Source organism: Moschus berezovskii, chromosome 4 (assembly GCF_049115385.1).
Source record: "Moschus berezovskii isolate FMDL1 chromosome 4, NW_MosBer_1.0, whole genome shotgun sequence".
NCBI classification, from domain to species: domain Eukaryota; kingdom Metazoa; phylum Chordata; class Mammalia; order Artiodactyla; family Moschidae; genus Moschus; species Moschus berezovskii.
Genome location: NC_142463.1, coordinates 4,390,188 through 4,407,927, shown reverse-complemented (window position 1 = coordinate 4,407,927; position 17,740 = coordinate 4,390,188).

Genomic DNA, 17,740 nt, shown 5'->3' with positions numbered 1-17,740 from the left:
TGGTGTTCAGGAGGTGACAGGACTTATGGAAGGGGACAGAAGGAAGAGTCCGTGGGTCTGGGTTGAGTCCCCGCTGCCTGGAGACAGCATCCCAGCTCACTTTGGGGTTACACACAGGTCTTCTGTCGAAGGCTCTCAAGACTTTATTGGGGAGGGAACACGGCCATGGGTAGGAGCTGCCAAGTTTCCAAAAGTGTAGTTTGTCATCAAGAAAACCAGGGAGGAATTTAGTGGATGATGGAAAGGTGATTAAATATTTTTCTCCAGACATCGCAGTTTCTTCGGGGACTCCTTTATGGAATCTCTGTGGCTTAACAAGCCCCAGGAGGGGGCAAGTGGCTGGTTACTGAGTTTAATTAATCAATAGGCATCTTATCCCCCTCAAGGGATTTCTTTAAAATAGTTGGGAAAAGGATCCAAGGATCTGATAAAGGGCCATGAAAATATCAGGCCTGTAACTTTCTAGGATGCAGCTCTTCAGCACGTCTGGGACTTTTTAAGACTTTTCAGAGATCTGCTGGCACGTGACAGGAGGACGAGGTACTCGGATGGTGCGGTGATCTCAGCCAACTGAGAAAAGATGTTAGAGAATGACCTTCCTTTCCAGGGTTCACACCTCAGCACAACTTTACTCTTTAAAAGTATCCAGCAACTTCTAGGCCCCTGGCTGACTTCCCTTTGAGGGGTTAATTCAGGGAAGAGAGACGATAATGATTTCAGCCTGTTCTCTCGTCTAGATGAGCCCCCAGCCTGGCCTCCGGCTTGGCAGGCCCAGATCCTTGGCTGAAACTGGCCTTTTCTTTGCCCACCATGGCTCACACACGCCGGATCCAATATGGTAGCCAAGAGCCACCTGTGGTTTAAATTTGAATTAATGAAAGTAGAACACATTCAGTTTGTCAGTTGCACTGCAGCTTAGAGTGTTCAGTAGCCAGACATGGCTGGTGGCCCTAACATTTCCTTCGTGGTACAGAGTCCTATTGGGTAACCCTTCTTCTCAGGGTCCAGCCTGCAAATCCCCACCCCCAAACGATGCCAACAGCCCACACTTTGTCGTGTACCAGGATGGTCGCCACTGGAGAAAAACCCCAAGACTGTGAAGACTGGTGCTGTCAAGGGGGACGGTGTTTAATCTTGGCAGGTGCCCCTAGACCCTTGGAAACGATGTCCTTCTTCCAGAATCTTCCTTTCCATTCCCTGCCACATGTGCCCAGCTCTCCCTTGACTGCTCAACTCCTACTTCAGCCCCTACCCCTCACGCCTGGCCAAGGACCCTGGGAAAAGCAGGGAAGCAAGGGGGCGCACTCCGTCTCTTTCCGGTGGCCCGTGCTGCTCTCATCGCCCCGCCCTTTTTTCCTTAGAGCAAGTCTGACTGCTTGAGTCTTGCTCCTGACTTCAGCCCAGCCAGGGACTTTGTTTGTCCCTATTTCCCAAATCGGCCCGTTAGCCACTTCATCCCTCTGTATTAGTTTCCCAGGGCCGGCCTCACAAACTGGTGCTTTAAAACCCCAGGAAAGCATTGTTTCAAAGTTCCGGAGGCTAGAAACCCAGGTGCCAGCAGGACTTTGCTTCCTGGGAGGCCCCAGGAAAGGACTCGACCCCTGCCTTTCTCTTGGCTCCAGTCCCTGGCGGCTGTCCCTGGCCTTCCAGGGCTCACAGATCCTCACTCTAATCTCCTGTCTTAACACGGGGCTCTCCCTGCGTGTCCGGCTCCACATAGCTGTCTTTTTATATGAACACCAGTCATGCTGGAGTCGGGCCACCCTGTGCCACGGTGACCTCATCTTACTCGTTACATCTGCAACGACCTTGTATCTAAGTCAGGTCACATTTTGAGGTCCTCGGGGTTAGGGCTTCAGCATATGTTTGTTTTGGGGAAAACACAATTCCTGTCTATCCACGTCCGTGATCAGCTCTGCCCTGTGTGTGGGGGCGTGGCCCCTTCAGCCTCTTCACTGGGCTTTCTTGCCGTCGGTCCTTGGTTGGGCCCGCCTCCAGGTGCAGACGAGAGGTGGAAAAGGCGTCCGGCCCCGCTCTCAGACCCTCCTGTGATGATGCTGCGGGTCCGGAAGTGCCAGGACCTCTGATGCCTGCCTTCTGTCGGGCACCCTCCCCTCCTCGGTCTCAGGAGACAGGCACAGTGCGGGCATCGCCGTTTCTCTCTCTCCTCCCTTCAGCTCTGGATGTTTAATCACTGTCCTTGGGTGTCTCCCTGCCTCAGACAGTAAATAATCTGCCTGCAACACAAGAAACTTGGGTTCAATCCCTGGGCTGGAATCAGATTCCCCTGGAGAAGGAAATGGCAACCCACGCCAGTGTTCTTGCCTGGAGCATCCCATGGACAGAAGAGCCTGGCGGGCTGCAGTACATAGGGTCACAAAGAGTTGGACACAATCAAGCAAATGACACTTTCACTTTCTTTCACTTGGGTGTCTTAGCTCCCCCTTTCATTCCCCTAATGCACCACACAGTTTTCCGGAAAAATTCTCTGCACACTCCTTGCTGAGTGTGCTGTACTGTCTGGTCAGATCTTTCAGGACATGTCCCGTGCCAGCCACGTGCTACTCCCCCTTGTCCACAGAAGCAATCTTGAGTTTCTCATGTAAGTCACATGCTCTTTACTGAGAACAAAAGAAAGCAGAATTTAAAGTCTTCCCTGGATGCTCAGTCCCCTTCACGCCACTCCCCCAGCATTTCTGCCCTTGACTCCAAGCATCCTTAAGGGCCGTTTACTACGCTCATGGTCTGTCCTCCCGCTGACCCCACCCAGCCTGGCCTGGACCCTACGGCTCCATAGAAACAGCCCTGACTTTTTGCTGGTGAATGGCCTCACCAGGAAGTGTCTACTTGACAAGGTGCCTCCCTGGAGGGTGCCTTCTGCCACCCCACCCCCCGACCCCAGGCCTCCATGCCTCTGTCCTCTGTCACCTGGACTTACACCTCACCAGCATCCTGACTTTTTGCAGGATTCCTTGGTTGTCCTCTGCTCGGGCCGCCACAGACTGGGCTTGAACAACAGAAGTTTGCTTCTGCACCATCTGGAGGTAGAAAGTCCAAGGTCAAGGTGCCGACAGGGCTGGTTTCTGCTGAGACGTTTCTCCTCGACTTGATCCTGGCCCCCTTCTCACTGTGTCCGCACAAAGTCTTCTCTCTGCCTGTGCACGTCCCTGGTGCCCACCAGTCATATCAGAGGAGGGCCCACTCTAACCACCTCAGCTTGTGGGTGTCTCTAAATGCCCTCTCTCCAAACGTGGTTGCATTTGAAGGAGCTGGGGGTTAGGGCTCTGACACATGAATTTGGATGAGGGCACAGTTCACCTACAGCAAGCGATCTTACCCACGCCAAATATGGGCCCGTGGGTTCCTCGTTCATGCCTCTGGCCCTGACTTCCAGGGACCATTCCCCTTGGCCTCTAAGTCCTTCTACTCACAATTCGCTCCGTGGATTTGGGTGAGAGCGGCTCTCTTGGCCTGTTTGGGCCACTGCAACCAAGGGTTAAACAGCACACGTCTACTTTCTCACGGTTCTGGAAGCCAGGAGTCCAAGGTCAAGGTGCTTGGTTTCTGGCGAGGGCCTGCTTCCGGGCTTGCAGACGCCTTCCCGCTGTGTCCTCACCTGTCCTTTCTTTTGTGTGTCTGGGGAGAAGGGAGAGAGGAAGGGGACATTTCTGGGGTCTCGCTCCTCTGATCAGGCCACAGTCCCAGTTAGGGCCCCACCCTCTTGACCCCATTTAAGCATAATTACCTCCCTGAAGAGCTTATCTCCAAATAGAGTCACATGGGAGTTGGTGGGGAGGGGGCTAGGACTTCAACATGTGAATTTGGGGGCCCGCAGTTCTGTCTATAAGCAGTTGGGGCTTGGGAATGTGGATGGGTCCTGGGGTGGGGCACAGGGCCAGGAGCCCTGGGTGGCTTTCTGGACTCAGCTTTGCTACCTCTTGGGTGGGTGACCTCAGCCAAGTTCACAGCTTGTCTGACCTTCCAAAAAGTGTCCTGTGCCCCCCACAGGGCTGGGGTAATGATGAAGGAGACAGGCTTATGCGGAGGTCAATGCCCTGCATATTCCAACCACGTGGAAATGGGGTGGGGTCGCCAGGAAAACAAACTGGTTGCTGCAATAACATTTCTTTTAAGAGAACCTTGTCCCTGGAGGTAGGGCCTGGCTGCTGACACTCACATACCTTCCATTTCCAATGAATACCGTTGTTTTTTATTTTCCTTTCTATGTGACTGGAAGCTTAATAATATTACCACCTAATGAATTCCAGATGAGAGATCCCAGATGCCAGGGCTGTGAGTCTGTCCCGGACGCTCCTTGGGCTTGCTGGTCTCACATGTTATGTGTCCTGACATTTCTCCAAGCTGAACGAGAGGTAAAAACCCAGGTTTTAACCATTAAAAAAAAAATCCATAGTCTTTAGTAATAGATGTCACTGACATTTTTGGTTCTTGACATTATTTAGCAAATCTAGCAGGGATGAAAGGCCTCTGCGGATCTCACATGCCCCAAGGGCTATGCTCTATCCTCAGGGAGTTTGTTTTGTGTTTTGCTTTCTGGAATAACCTCAGACCATGTCATATCTCCATTTTCCACCGAGTCCTATGAGAACAATGTCAGGTCTGCCTGTGTTGTGTGGTTCTCCCCTGTTATGCCTAATTTTATATTTCTTTGTAATAAAACCACCCAGTCACACCTAGGCCAAGCCTAGGAGGCTCTGACTGATTCGATTATAGAAATGCAGGTGAGTTCAGACTTGTGGCAGCTGCCTGATGTGTTAGCGAGGATCCCAGGGAAGGGTGTGAGCCTGGGTCCTGGGTGGGGCGAGGTGCTCAGGTAGCTAGGGGACTCCAGGCAGGTGCCAGGGAGACCGGACTCAATTTTCTCATCTGTTAACACGGGGATTGCATTCTTTCGAGGCTGCTGTACTATTTTTCAGATATGTATTACAACATGAAGGGCTTCCCAGGGGCACAGTGGTACAGGATGTGCCTGCCAGTGCGTGAGATGCCGGAGACGTGGGTTCAACCCCTTGGTCAGGAAGAGCCCCTGGAGGAGAAAACGGCAGCCTGCTCCAGTGTTCTTGTTTAGAGAATCCCACAGACAGAGGAGTCTTGCAGGCTACAGTCCATGGGGTTGCAAAGAGTTGGACACAACCGAGCATGCAATAAAACACAAACAAAGAAAAAGCCAAGCTGCTCTGGTTAAGGTGGAAATCATGAAATATAAGCTTCCCTGCCGGACTTCAGGCTCTATTACAAAGCCACAGTCATCAAGACAGTATGGTACTGGCATAAAGACAGAAATATAGATCAATGGAACAAAATAGAAAGCCCAGAGATAAACCCACGCTCCTATGGACACCTTATCTTCGACAAAGGAGGCAAGAATATAAAATGGAGAAAAGACAGTCTCTTTAACAAGTGGTGCTGGGAAAACTGGTCAGCCACTTGTAAAAGAATGAAACTAGAACACTTCCTAACACCATACACCAAAATAAACTCAAAATGGATTAAAGATCTAAATGTAAGACCAGAAACTATAAAACTCCTAGAGGAGAACGTAGGCAAAACACTCTCCGACATAAATCACAGCAGGATCCTCCAAGACCCACCTCCCAGAATATTGGAAATAAAAGCAAAAATAAACAAATGGGACCTAATTAAAATCAAAAGCTTCTGCACAGCAAAGGAAACTCTAAGCAAGGTGAGAAGACAACCTTCAGAATGGGAGACAATAATAGCAAATGAAGCAACTGATAAAGGATTAATCTCCAAATTATACAAGCAGCTCCTGCAGCTTAATTCCAGAAAACTAAGTGACCCAATCAAAAAATGGGCCAAAGAACTAAACAGACATTTCTCCAAAGAAGACATAAAGATGGCTAATAAACACATGAAAAAATGCTCAACATCCCTCATCATCAGAGAAATGCAAATCAAAACCACAATGAGATACCATTTCACACCAGTCAGAATGGCTGCTATCCAAAAGTCTACATGCAATAAGTGCTGGAGAGGGTGTGGAGAGAAGGGAACCCTCTTACACTGTTGGTGGGAATGCAAACTAGTACAGCCACTATGGAGAACAGTCTGGAGATTCCTCAGAAAACTGGAAATAGAACTGCCATATGATCCAGCGATCGCACTCCTGGGCATACACACCGAGGAAACCAGAATTGAAAGAGACACATGTACTCCAATGTTCATTGCAGCACTGTTTATAATAGCCAGGACATGGAAGCAACCTAGATGTCCATCTGCAGATGAATGGATAAGAAAGCTTCGGTACATATACACAATGGAGTATTTTTCAGCCATCAAAAAGAATGCATTTGAATCAGTTTTAATGAGGTGGATGAAATTGGAGCCAATTATACAGAGTGAAGTAAGCCAGAAAGAAGAACATCAATACCGTATATTAACGCATATATATGGAATTTAGAAAAATGGTAACCTGAACCCTGTATAAGAGACTGCAAAAGAGACATAGGCATTTAGAACAGTCTTTGGGACTCTGTGGGAGAGGGTGAAGGTGGAATGATTGGAGAGAATGGAATTGTAGCATGTATATTATCATAAGTGACCAGTCCAGGTTCGACGCATAAATTTTCCTCTGTTCATTTCTTTGCATTTGTGCTTTTTTAATAAAATTCTTTTTAAAAAAAAAATAAATAAATAAATCCAGCTGGAAAAAAAAAAAAAATAAGCTTCCCTCTTCCCCACCTCTACAAGAGAATCTGGGCACTGCTGGGGAACACGGTGTAAAATCCATGGATCCCACTCGAGTCAGACCCAGAGCTGTCAGCATCTGCACTGTGTTTTTAACATTCACTGATCAAGAGCGCCAACCCCTGCTTACGTTTCATCATGAAGAATTACCCAGTGACTCCTTATTGATTGTATTTTGATGAAAGATAAATGATGACATCTTCATGTCAGTTAGTTTGAACTAGTTCATTAATTGAAACAATAATGCACCCCCAACAATAATGGTGAAGTAGTCAAAGGTGCCATGGCATTTTGTATTTTTCAAAGATAATTGCAGCAAGGTATTCTGACCCCTGCTTTCTCACAGCTTGACTTGGTCACTCCTAAGACAGGCCAGGTCTGTGTTCCACCAGTCACATACCTGTAAAAAGTCTTGCTTATTTATGACCCATGGGGACAGCAACATTGTTTTCCAGCTTAACCACAGAATTTCTCTCTGATTGTGAAGGTGAAGTTAGTGGGAAGGTTTAAGGGTGGGGTGGGGATGAAGTCCCTGAGCTCAAACTGCCATCTTTAAATGCAAACCAGCCTCAAAGCCAAGTTTAAGCTCATTCCAGCCACTTTCTTTGCTCACCTGACTTATTGCATAACTTTTGCTTGGTACTTTTAAAGAAATCGAGTTATTATGTATATTCTAGTCAACTTTGGATTGGTTACAGAAAATGGGGAAATAAGCGGATGACTGCAAGATGAATGATGATAAATAATAAATGAATAAATAAATAATGAATGAATCAGCATTGTTTCCCATTTGTGTATCGCTAGATTCTCTAAATAAACCAAGTGTTTAGATGAGATCTCACTAAACAAGAGATAAACCCTGAGCGTGGGTGGGAGAGACCAGCTCCGTGGAGTAAGAATTCTGAGAAATGGGAGAAGATACTGCCCTTTGGGCCAGCAGGTCCCCCGACAAGAGCCCTCACCCCCGGGTTCCCACTGTGTGGCCAGGCCTTGTCAGCCCGCATCTCACACACTTTCAAGGCCACCTTGGAAGACTGTGTCCTTGCGATCACTCACGCAACTGCCTGGAGTGACGCTGCTGTCACTGGAGCCTGGATCACCTTCACTCCTAAGTCTTCTGTCTACGAGACAGTTAAGTTGGGTTTTCTTTTCAATGTTAGCTGGGTTGAATTAGAAAGTGATGGTTCATGACTGGCTGACGGAGATCAAGACATACAGAATACTCTCCCAGCCACCCTTTCTGTATGCTTTATATATGAACGCAAGCAATATCTGTGGCCTGGAGGTCTACAGTCCATGGGGGTCACAAAGAGTCAGACACCACCTACAGACTGGACACCACCACCAGAGTGCAACATCACCAAGGAATGGCAACCAGCTCCTACACGGCGGTGGCACCCCAAGCACCCTTGCGGCTTAGTTTAGAAAAGAGGGGAGTGAGGTGTGTCCAAGGCTGTTCAGGAATTTGAGGTTTATCTGTCTACTGTAGACGCTAATGTTAGAAATTAGTGTCTGGGGCCAAATTTCCCTTCCGTGCAAACGAACACGTCCTAAAGGGTGCAGAAGAGGACTCCAGTGACCACCTATGGTCCTCATGGGGCAGGTTTGGAATGATGAGTCAAGGGGCTTTCCGCAGGTCACCACGATAAAGGCCACCAGCAGCTGCAACAGCAAATGGACAATGAAGCCCGTGTGTGATCACTTGACAGTAAAGAGACAGGAGGAAAGGCTTGCTTTGGGCAGAGAGCAACAGGGACAGCTGCACCCAGAGTGCCTCCCTGGGAAGAGGGCTGGGGAGACCAGTCAGTGAGACATGTAACCCCAAAAGCAGGTGCCCTCATCCTGGGTGGGCGTCAGGGACTTCAGTAAAAATTCCTCCTGTGTTTTGGCTCCACAAAGCTTTTATTAAAACAACGTCAAGTTGACAGGGAGCCTTTGGCACTGGACCTGGTTGCAAGGCAAATGGAGGGAACGTGGAAGCTTAGTCACCCCTCAGAGCCCCATGAAAGTAGCTTGTGATGTAAGCCCACTGAGTTACAGTTCTGCCACTCAAACACATACAACTACTTACCTTCAGCTTCAGTGACAATGTTTGATCAGCCCACACCTTCTAGCCTCAGCTTCCCTGGTGGCTCAGACTGTAAAGAATCTGCCTACCTTACAGGAGACTTGGATTGGATCCCTGGGTCAGGAAGATCCTCTGGGAAAGGAAATGGCTCCCCACTCCAGTATTCTTGCCTGGAGAATTCCATGGACAAGAGGAGCCTGGTGGGCTACAGTCCACGGGGTCGCAAAGAGTCAGACATGACTTAGCGACTAAAAAACAACCTTCTAGCACTTTCACTTTTCACTTTCACACATTGGAGAAGGAAATGGCAACCCACTCCAGTGTTCTTGCCTGGAGAATCCCAGGGACGGGGGAGCCTGGTGTGCTTCCGACTATGGGGTCACACAGAGTTGGACACGACTGAAGTGACTTAGCAGCAGCAGCAGCAGCAGCAGCAGCCTGCTCCTTAGTTGTGGATGGTTTGAATGATCCAGTGAGCTGGGAGGAATGGAGGCTGCCCTGGGAAGCTATGAGTTAGAGGAGCTCTGAAGAAGTTGTGTCATTCACCTGGGCCCAGCTGGGGAAACAAACCAGGTATGCAGAAATACCTGCAGGTCAGGAGTGAATGTGTGGCCTCATGGACACCTTCGGTGTCCTTGGCAGGCATGGTGTATTCATCCTGGTTCTCTTCCCCATCAGTCCCTTCTCTCAGGCTTGGCTCAAAACCCTTTTAAGGCAGTGATCACAGGAACCACTGCCAATCAAATGGGTTTGACCCTGAAAGGGCAGCTCATTGGCCTCTTTGACTTTAGGGGACCAGCATTTAAAAGGTCTGAGGTCAGGGAGTCTCCCGTTGGGTTGAATGTGGGGTGGGGGTTGGGGACCGGACATTATGGCCTTTGTCTGCTGAGCACGGTGAGTCTGGGGTTGACGCGCGTTGCTACTTATCTCCGGGTCTGACCACGATGACCTCATGGTCCTCTCCGCCCTAGACTGCGAAGTCCCGGGGCAGAGGTTGAACTTTGCTCACCTCTCCGTCAGCTGCAGCACTTGCATGTAGCACAAGGTTCTCAGAACAGGAGTGTTGAGCAACCGGGAACCGGATGCCCGGAAGAGACGAGGAGAGACGTTACTCCATGGAGAGCAGCAAACGACTGTCCTTACTTACTCAAGCCCAAGCCCTCACTTACACCCTTTAGAAGGACAGTTTGGCGGTAGCCATTGGTTGCTGCTCTGAAGGGTCTCGCCCGCCGAAGTTAAGGGACTGCTCACCTGCCACTGTTCTGCAGGCACTTCCCTGTAGGGGGTGTGTCTAGTTTGGGAAAAGTCAGCAGCTAAAAGCTTTGTGTGAATTCTGGAAAGTTCTAGATCTCTTAAAGCACCCGCAAGGGCCCTCAGGCTCTTGGATTAATTACACGGATTGAAAAAAACCCCAGTTGGAATGTCCCTGGTGGTCCACTGCTTAAGAATCTGCCTTGCAATACAGGGGACTCCAGTCCGATCCCTGATTGGGGAACTAAGATCTCAAGTGCTGTGAAGCAGCTAAGCTGGCGAACTGCTAGTAGAGAGTTTGCATGCTGCAATGAAGATTCCATTTGCTGCAGTGAAGACCTGATGCAGCCAAGTAAGTGAATAGACATATTTTTGAAAAGGCCCTGTTTGCTGGGTCTCCACATCTCTACTTGCCCCTAAGGGAGAGTTAGTGCCGGGCCCACACTGTGATGCCCACCAGGGTCCTAGGACCGTCCGAGTCCTCTGTCCTCACCCAGGGCTCCTCCTTGACCTTCAGGCGGGCCTTACTCAGCGTGACATAGAAGACCGCTGGCTGATCCTTGCCTTCTCTCCTGCTCTCTGCTCCCCAGCAGTCGGCTTGGAAGTTGAGGGTCTCATGACCCAGCTGTGCCAAGTTCGGCCTTTCCTTGCTGCCGTGTCGCAGAGCTGGAAGCAGCCGTGTAGCCTGATGGACCTCTGTCTGTGTCTCTGAAGGGCAGGATCTTCCTGGCGTGGCAGTTTCCACGGGGAGGTCACAGGATCCTGAGCCCAAGGGCTGCTTGTCTATGCTGGCCGAGCACCCGGCACTCTGGTGGGAAGCAGACCCACCACCCTGGCTGGCTGGTGCCCGTACACGGGTCCAGTGTGGGAGTCCCACAGGACCACCAGCGCCCTTACTCAGAGCAGTGGGATTTAAGGAAAAACAGCCAGACCCACAGTCATGTTTCCAATTGGTCAAGGTTCCCCACTAGTCTTTGCTTGAACTAATATTGTGAAGACCCAGGAGGGCGGCAACTGCTCTCTCCACAGCCCACAGAGATTTTGGTGAACAAGTCAGACCACTCTGGGTGGAGAACAGCTGCTTATTGCCGGCTTGTCTTCTCCCAAGGCACCAGAGCTGCATCTGTGTCGTGGGTGTGTGAATGCGGGCAGACAGGGATGCAGAGGGAAGTGATGTCTCAGAGGATGTGTTTCAGCCTGGCCTGGGTGCCACTGGTGTTTGTTCACTGAGCTCTTCCCACCATCATCCTCCCATCCACAGCTGAGGGCACTGGGCTTGCCCGTGGACTCACGCCTGGTCTGTGCCGGGCTAGGAGAGGGATGATCAGGCTTCCCTGGCCCTGCCCCCTGCTGCTCCTTCTCAGCCCCTAGCTCTGCGCTCCAGCGGGGGCCCTGCGCAATGCTGGCCGAGGCCTCTCCTCCAGGCTTGACAGCAAGAGCTGGTCCCTCTCACCAGCTGCCGGGTGTGCTTTTCTCTCCAAGGTCAGCATTTGCCAAGGCCACCAAATGAGCATCTCCCTGCCAAGGGCACACTTTTTGTGGCCAAAAGGCAGTTTTGTTAGCAAAAAACTTTTAGCTCAGCTAAACCAAAAACACCATCATGCTAAAGAAGAGGTAGTTTGACTACTTTAACCATTTGTTTTACTTAAAATAGGTATTTTGTGTATGCAGTTTGTGTGCGCCGGGGTCTGTTTGGGAGCAGGGCATCTACTGCCTCCAGAGGGTCGGCTCTTGGCACAAACCCGCCCATCCAGAGTGAGCACACACAGGCCACTTGCACGCGTCTGCATCAACTCCCCACTGACCACACGGAATATCCAGGGTCAGTGAGACAGCGGTCCCCCTTCTAGTCCCACTTCAGTGTTCTTTCCTGGGAAATCCCATGGACAGAGAAGCCTGGCAGGCTACAGTCCATGGGGTCACAAAGAACTGGACACGACTGTGCATGCATGCACGTGCACTTTGCAAGTTATGTAGCTTCCTCTGCGTCTGGCCGCCTCTCCTGAGGGCAGCAGGATTAGCTGCGTGTGATCAACCTAATGAGGCAGGGGGATTGTGTAACTGGGGTCCCTGACTCGCCTGGCTGATGAGGGAAAGAAGAAAAGAGGGATGGAAGGATGGTGGGATGGTTTCCCAGGGCTGCTGTAACCAGTGCTACAAGCCGGATGGCTTAAATAGCAGAATGACCTGTCTCACAGTTCTGGAGGCTGGAAGCCTGGAATCAAGTGCTCCAGGGCCATGCGTCCCGTGAAGCCTGCAGGGAGACAACTTCCTGGCTTCTTCCGGCTTCTGGGGGTGCCGGCAGTCCTGGGCGCTCCTTGACTTGAAGCCGCAGCCTGTCAGCCCCTTCCTCCGCCCTGGCGCGGCTCCTCTCCTTGCCTGTCTCTCTGTGTCTCTCCCCTCCTATAAGGACACCGGTTGTCTTAATGTGCGGGGCTGGACCAAAAGTGCCACAGACACGATGGCTTACAGACAGCAGGTTTCTCATCGTTGAGAGGCTGGGATTCTGGAAGCAGGGTTTCTCATCGTTGTGGAGGCTGGGATTCTGGAAGCAGGTTTCTCATCGTTGTGGAGGCTGGGATTCTGGAAGCAGGGTGCCAGCAGGATTGGGTTCTGGGCAGTGCCCGCTTCCAGGTTACACATGGTTGGCTTCTCACTGCATGTTTGTGGGCAGGGAGTGAGCTACCTGGCTCTCCCGTTCATGGGGCCTCCACCCTCTGATCTCTTTCCCTCCCAAAGCCCCCACCTCCAAGACCATCACTTGGATCAGGACCTCAACATGGGAATCTCGGGGGCCAAGTCATTCAGTCCATAACACCAGTCAAATTGGGCTGGGGGCCAGCCCTAACCCCTTGTGACCTCAGCATAACCTGACCATATCTGCCAAGACTCCGTCTACAAACGAGGTCACCTTCACAAGCTCTGGGTGCCGTGAATTTTGGAGGGATGCTGTTCAGCCCAGCAGAGTGGGACCTGGCCATTGAGGACGTTTGGTGATTCCTGAATGAGGTCAGGTGAGGTAAAACCTGCAGAGCTCTACCTGGCATGCGGGGAGCTCAGTTGCCTGCCTCTGATTCCTGCAGCCCACCAAGAGCATCGCCCGGAAGAACGCAGGAAGGCAGATACTTGTTAGAGGACCACGGTGTGGGGGGGGCCAATCATGACTACGGAAGCGCAAACACGCAGACCCCAGGGAGGTCTACCACCACGAGATGAGCATGATCTGTGTGCAGGCGTGGACCTGGTGAGTTTATTCTGACATCCACTCAACAAACCAAACGCCTACTATAGTCCAGGAACGGTGCAAGGGCTGGGGCGTGAAATGAGTGTGATTCACTGAGCAGTGTCCTACGAATGGGGAGTCTTGTGCTCTGCCTGCACGACCCAGGATGACCCCAGCAGAGGTGTCCACAGAGCCGGGAATGGATGTGGGGGTAGGCCAGGTAGGTGACCGAGAGGCCGAGCAGGGACCGTCCAGCGAGGTCACTGTGTGGGCCACGGCCAGGCGGAGAGGCCTCAGCCTGGGCTCAGGGTGTGATGCATGGTCCCCTGGGCTGTGCGTGGATGGATGGTGGGGGAATCGGGGCCCGGAAGTGAGAGGCCGGCCTCAACGTGCGATGACGGAAGCGGCAGGTTGATGAAGACCTCAGAGGTAGAAAAGTGGGAACAGCCCGAGCTACAGGGAAACCTGATGTACCTTACTGGCCAATCCAGTGGTTGGAAACAGCCCAGAGGCTCAGCATGGGAGGAGCGGTGAGGAGATCTCAGATGAGTTCCTACAGCAGGGTGCTAGGCTGCCGTGAAGAACAGTAAGTTTATACGTGCAGACACGACAGGAAACCCAACCCACACAACTAACTGGAAAAGCTGTGTAACCTGTGAGTTATATGTATGCAAAGAAGAAACAAACAAACCAAACGGAGATTTCAAGGGCACTTGCTTGTGTCCAGCATGGTTTTCGGTGTGTGTATGCTCAGGGCTAGAAAGATCTGGAAAGAGAAAACACAAGCTGTTATTAGGGCTCATTTCTGGGCAGTGGGTGGGGGGGATTGTGGCCATGATGACTCTGAGAAATTACTCTGTATTTTGCAGAAATGTTGTTTTCATCGCTTTATTCCTGTCTGTGACCAGGATGTGAACACGCACCCACATTTCGAGAACATGCTTTACTGAAGGCTTGGCAAGGATGCACAGAGGCTGCCACCTCCGATTTACATTTTGACCTTTCCCCTCCAGGTCTCCTAAACTCAGCTTTCTGGTGATATGGGTTTTTGCCCCTAATAAATGGCATGCCCCTCATTACCAGAATCTGTTTTCTGCTGGTGGGATGGGGGAGTGTGTTGGGTGACCAGCGGCAGCTGCCTGGCTGATAAGGAAGGCTTCGCCGACCTTTGCTGGAGGCCAGCCTCCTGACTAGTGTGCTCTTTGCCTCCATGCGTCTTCTGCGGAATCCGTCTGGGAGGATTTTGCCTGGTGCCCTAATGCTCACGGAATGTGCGTGCCGGAGGACTGATGTCTGGGACTCCAGACAGAAGAGGGCGAGGAGGCACATTAACCACTTCTTGTTTGGCAAGAAGCTGGCGCTGCTTTGAGAGGAGAGACCGTGAGGGTGATGGGCATTTGAGAGCAGGATGCTTGAATGTGTGTCCAGCAGCCCTTGGCAGGGCAGGCCCTGGAGTCAGGAGAAGTTAACTACAGGGGGATACTGTAGCAGTTTTTACTTCCACACACAAACAAATAGAAGACATACTTTTCCAATGACAGATAGCTAAGAAGTCTATGAATGGTCTGGATGAACAGTTAGGGAGGAATACTGGATGGCAGCTAAAAGGATGCCTCTCATAAGCAAAATTAACTTGACTTCAAGAAAACCAATTGCATGGATACAAGCATGTGTCAGAGTGAGGGCAGGTGTGTAGGAGTCTGGGGATTTGGGAGGATGAGGTAGTGAAGTCAAGGGGTGAGCTACGCGGCTTCAGGCTGCATTCACGCAGCTGCAGGTCATGCAGTGAAAATGCAGAAGGAGCCTCTGGGGACGTGTGTTCATTTCTGGGCAGCAGCCTTTCTCAGAGCTTGTTGGAAGATGTAATTTTCAAGGGTTCCTTGGAACTTTCTAAAAGTCAGCTCTCCGAGGATGAGCGGGCTTCCTGGGGTCAGAGTGAAGTCCCCGCGGCTGGACGTGTGCAGACAGCTTCATGGCGGGAGCTCCTCAAGGCCAGGCAGCAAGGGTGTCCTTGTTACCTCCACTCCCCGCATCAGCGCCACGCTCCACTCAGACGTGCTCCGTAATGTTTGCTCAATGAATGAGGTGCTGACTATTACTACAGAAGTATTAGATGTCCCATGCTGTGCCTTCCCGGAGTGGGTCCACGAAGTCCCCACTTAATGAAAAATGTGTATTAGTTTCCTGGGGCTGCTGTAACAAGTGCTACAAACTTAGTGAGTTGACATAATGCTCATTTTAATTTTTGGAAGTCAGCAATCTGATCTTGGTTTCACTGGGCTCAAGTTGGCTCATTGGCAGGAATGGCTCCTTCTGGAGTCTTTTAGAGAAGGATCTGCTTCACGTCTTTGTGGTCTCTAGAGGCTGCCTGTAGTCTTTGGCTCATGGCCCCTTCAATCACCTTCAGGGTTCATCACCCCAACCTCTGCTGATCTTCACATTGCATTCTTTCTCCCTGCCTCCTTCTCAGAAGAACACTCGTGACTATACTTAGGGTACAGGAGAATCTGTCCATCTCAGAAGACATCTGTCCATGTTAATTACACCTGTAAAGTCCTTTCTGCCACATAAGGAAACACTCACGGGTCACAGGGGTCGGGATGTGGCATATTTCATGTGTGCGGCTGAGCATCATTTAGCTCACCACCAGGTGGAAGAGAGAAGACCACTGTGGAGAATAGTATGGAGATTCCTTAAAAAGAAAGTACAGTTACCATATGATCCAGCAATCCCATTCCTGGGCATTTATGGGGGAAAACACATGGTCCAAAAGGATCCACGCACCCCAGTGTTCATTGAATCACGTTTACAATAACCAAGACCTGGAAGCAATCTAAATGGTCACTGACCAGTGAATGAATGAAAACATGTGGTACACAGGTACACACATACACACACACACAAATGTGGTACACAGGTACACACACACACACACGCACAATGGAATATCACTTAGCCATTAAAAAGAAGAAAATGATGCCACTCAGAGCTATATGGATGGACCTGGAGATTATCATACTACGTGAAGTAAGTCAGAGAAAAACAAATATCGTATGATACTGCTTAAAAAATGATGCCAATGAGCTTACTTACAAAACAGAAACAGACTCATAGACCTAGAGAATGAACCAGGGTTCTTTATGATTACCAGGGGGAAGGGTGGGGGAGGACAGATAGAGTGGGAGGTGGGAATTGAGATGTACACACTGTTATAATAAAATAGATAACCAGCAAGGACCTACTATATAGCACAGGGACTCTGCTCAGTGTTCTGTAATAACCTAAAAGAGAAAGAATGAAAAGGAACAGATGCACGCACGTGTACAGCTGAGCCAGTTTGCTGTACGCCTGAAACTAACACAGCATCATTGATCCACAACATTCCAGTACGGAATAAAATGTTTAAAAAAATTAAAAAAAAAAACTGGAAATGGGTTATTGGAAGTCCTTCCGTGTTTGGGGAAGGGACGGAAGTGAAGCTAACGGAGGCAGAAGAAGGAAGCCTTGACCTCCGGGGAATCCATGACCATACACCCTAGGAGGGGGCGTCGGAGGGAGCAAGGTAAGGGTTTGGCCTGGCGTTCTCACTGCAGCATCATCAGTGCCTGCAAGCATGCCTGGCATAGGGCAGGGGCCCAGTTGGGGTCTGCTGACTGAAGGGGTAATGGAGGACTTTGCTGGCGACTGGGCAGGAGCTGTGCGCACAGCCCTGGGCCAGCATCTTCCGAGGCTGGGTTCTGTAAGTCCCTGTGGGGAGCTGAGATGCAGGCTGGCCATGCCCTGTGCCAGGAGTGAGAACGGGACACAGGGAGCACAGCGCCTCTACCTGCTCTGTTTCAGGGCCTGCGGGCTTCGTGTCAGGTGGCGCTGAACCCAGAGGAGAGGTGTGGGCACACGGGCTGGAATACTGATGGGGCCCTGGCACACAGAGCCGAGAGCCTGGCCAAGTTCAAGTCTCTGGGTTTTGTCCCATTTTCTGAAGGACAAGACGTGAGGGTTAGAAAGCAGGGAGCATTCGTGTCTAGAAGCCAAGGAGTGGATTCCACGCCAACAAGAGAGCTCTTTATTATGCCGAAAACTTCCCTCTTTCCGTCAAACGTTCCTGCTTCTGAGACAGAACTGAAAAGTCCCAGCTCTCCAGCTGTAGCCCCAGACAGGTGGCAGATGAGAGAGCAGGGCGGGGCGCCCCACGACCTGTCCTACTGGCCGCATCCAGCAGACGGAGGCTGGCGTTTCCTTGCGGTCGCTCCCTGGAGCTGCCGGCATCCTTCACGTGTAATTACCTGCATCTTCAGAATGAGCATGGATGAGGCAGCCCTCCCTGAAGTGGACGCCTTGGCAGGCAGGATGAAGGCCACCCCCTGGGCTCTGAGGCTCGGCAGATGGAAGGATGCGGCAAAGCTCAGTGCTCCTTAGATTCTCTGCACAGCTCCGTCTCCTGTTACGGGCTGTGATACCGGATTTCTTAG